Source organism: Rhinopithecus bieti, unplaced genomic scaffold (genome assembly GCF_001698545.2).
Source record: "Rhinopithecus bieti isolate Rb0 unplaced genomic scaffold, ASM169854v2 scaffold_29388, whole genome shotgun sequence".
Lineage (NCBI taxonomy): Eukaryota > Metazoa > Chordata > Mammalia > Primates > Cercopithecidae > Rhinopithecus > Rhinopithecus bieti.
In genome coordinates this window covers 973,132-976,390 of record NW_016813389.1, presented here as the reverse complement: position 1 = coordinate 976,390, position 3,259 = coordinate 973,132, and positions in this window count along the sequence as shown.

Sequence of the window (3,259 nt, the reverse complement as noted above, 5' to 3'; positions counted from 1 at the left end):
CAGCTTCTTATTAACTTTGTGACCTTAGATGGCTGGGCGCAGTGGCTCATGCCTGTAATCCCAGCACTCTGAGAGGACGAGGCAGGCGGATCACCTGAGGTCAGGAGTTCGAGACCAGCCTGACCAACATGGAGAAACCCTGTCTCTACTAAAAATACAAAATCAGCCGGGCATGGTGGCACATGCCTGTAATCCCAGCTACTAGGGAGGCTGAGGCGGGAGAATCGCTTGAACCCGGGAGGTGGAGGTTGCAGAGAGTCGAGATCACTCTACTGCCCTCTAGTCTGGGCAACAAGAGTGAAACTCCGTCTCAAAAAAAAAAAAAACTTTGTGACCTTGGGTGAGTCACTTAGCCAGGCTGAACCTCAGTTATCTTGCAGATGGGAGTAATGACAACCCACACCTCGAGGGGTGTTGTGAGGGTCCAGCTTAGAGCCCACCCTTGAAAAGCAGTCAGAAAGGGAAAGAGTCATTCCTACCAAAGACCAGTCCTCATCTTAGCGAAAAGCCGAAAAGCTGGGCAAACCATTTCGAAACCAGAGTGACCTTTGCTCTCCTGGCTTCACTTGGAGGCAGAGAACCCCTGAGGGAAAGAGCAGAGGGCTAGGAATTACTGAAGGGAGAGGTGGGTCAACTTTGGCGGGGTTGAGGGAGGATCAGATCCTGCTTGGGCTGGATCTTGTATTAGCCAACCACACCCCGCCTCTGGTGTCCCACTGAGTGGTGCCCATAGAGAAAGATGGGCTGAATAGCACCAGGACCTCATCAAGGGGTCCTTCCTAAGACCCTTCTACATTCTAGTCACGTCCAAACCTGTGTGTGTTTCTTCCCAAGGTAGGAAAGATCCACAGGGGCTGGGGGAGTTTCCTGAGAGGTAAAAGGACTCTATGAGAGGCCCACGCTCCAGCCTTGCTCTCTGGGAGGACAGGCTCCGGGACTGCCTCATTCCCCACCCCATCCCCCAGGGCTAGCACAGGGGGCTGACGAGGAGCAGGAAATCAGTAGATTTGGGAGTCCATCTGCACTGTGTCCCTCCCAGAAGTGTACACTACACAGATAGTGAATGCATAAACATTTTCCGTCACTAGGAAGATAGCACAGCAAGATTCCTGAGACTGGGCCGGGCGCGGTGGCTCACGCCTGTAATCCCAGCACTTTGGGAGGCCGAGGCGGGCGGATCACGAGGTCAGGAGATTGAGACCATCCTGGCAAACACGGTGAAACCCTGTCTCTACTGAAAATACAAAAAAAAAAAAATCAGCGGGGCGAAGTGGTGGCGCCTGTAGTCCCAGCCTCTCAGGAGGCTGAGGCAGGAGAATGGCGTGAACCCGGGAGGCGGAGCTTGCAGTGAGCGGAGACTGCGCCACTGCACTCCAGTCTGGGCGACAGAGCGAGACGCCGTCTCAAAAAAAAAAAAAGATTCCTGAGACTGGACAAGGTTCTCCCTTTCTCCCCCCGCTTAGGGAGGATGTCAGAGGAGGTGAGAGCTTTGGTCCACCAAGGCCAGAAGCCAGGAGCAGAGCTCCAGGGAGCCGAAGCTTCTGCTTGAGAATCACTGCCATGTCCTTTCCCTCACAGGAGAGTATTGAGACATTCCTTTGGGACTCCACAGAGACGTTTCCCTTCTCTCAGGCTCCCTCCTATTATTTGCAAAAAGAGGCAGCAATATGTTGGTAAAAGAGCACCAGCTTTGCCCCACGGACTCCCAGGGTGGCCTTGGGAAAGGGCTCTATTCTCTGGGCCTTGGGTTTTCTGTGTATATAGTTGGGGGATAGGCTACATCAGGATCACAAACTCAAATGAACACAGTGAACGACAACAGGGGGCCGCACTGAGCCTCTAAGGGAGCTCCAGCCAGTAGCCGCCATGCTAGAGTGTAGGCCCCATGTCGTCAATTGCATGCTCATTCAAGGAAGCTTAGGAACCTAGATAGTTATGTGAAATCTTCAAGTTTTTTCTTAAATGCTGAGGCCTGGCCAGGCGTGGTGGCTCACACCTGTAATCCCCAGCACTTTGGGAGGCCGAGGCGGGTGGATCACTAGGTCAGAAGTTGAAGACCAGCCTGGCCAAGATGGTGAAACCCTGTCTCTACTAAAAATACAAAAATTAGCCAGGTGTGGTGGCGGGCGCCTGTCATCCCAGCTACTCAGGACACTGAGGCAGAGAATTGCTTGAACCCGGGAGGCAGAGATTGCAGTGAGTTGAGATCACGCCACTGCACTGCAGCCTGGGTGACAGAGCGAGACTCTCTCAAAAAAAAAAAAAAAAAGGAAAAAGTGCTGAGGCCTAGAAAAAGTGCATCTGTGGGCTGGAATCAGCCTGTGGTCCCCAGTTTGTAGCCTCTGGGCCAAACCTCAGCTGAGGAGGTTTTAGATTTGGTAGTTGTTCTGCAGGTCTGAGTGCCTGCCAAGCATGCCCAAACAGGAAGGGCCCCTGCAAGCCCTAGACTGGCCCCCTTACTGGACATGGGAGGAAACAAGCCCAGAGGAAGGAAAGGCCCTGGCCTGAGACCAGGGAGCAAGTTGTTCACGGAGCCAGGACCAAAACCTGGATTCCTAGCTCTGGGCATCTCTGCTCCCCAAGAAGGGAAGATGAGGCAGTGTCAAGGTTAGGAGCATGGGCTCTGCATGAGACTGAGCCTGCTGAACAACCGAGCAGCTGTGACTTGGGCAGGTCATTTACCCTCTCCTTAGCTCAGCGTCTTCTTCTGTAAGTACAGATGATAATGGCACTTACCTCTTCTAGTGAGGATTCTATGAGATAAAGCCTGTGAAGGTCTCAGCACAGAGCGGGGCATACAGTGAGTGCCCACTAAATGTTACTTATTAAAATCATGCAAGCCACGCCAAACAGGGCTGGGGTACCTGGGATGCATTTTAGCATCTTGTCTGGAAAGCAGTTTTTTTTTTTTTTTTGAAATGGAGTTTTGCTCTTGTTGCCCAGGCTGGAGTGCTGTGGCGTGATCTCGGCTCACCGCAACCTCCGCCTTCCAGGTTCAAGCTATTCTCCTGCCTCAGCCTCCCGAGTAGCTAGGATTATAGGCATGCGCCACCATGCCTGGCTAATTTTTTGTATTTTTAGTAGAGACAGGGTTTCTCTATGTTGGTCAAACTGATCTCAAACTCTCGACCTCAGGTGATCCGCCCGCCTCGGCCTCCCAAAGTGCTGGGATTACAGGCGTGAGCCACTGTACCCGGCCTGGAAAGCAGTTTTCTTGTCTGGAAAGCAATGCTGCTTGGAAAAGAAGGCTCAGTGGGGA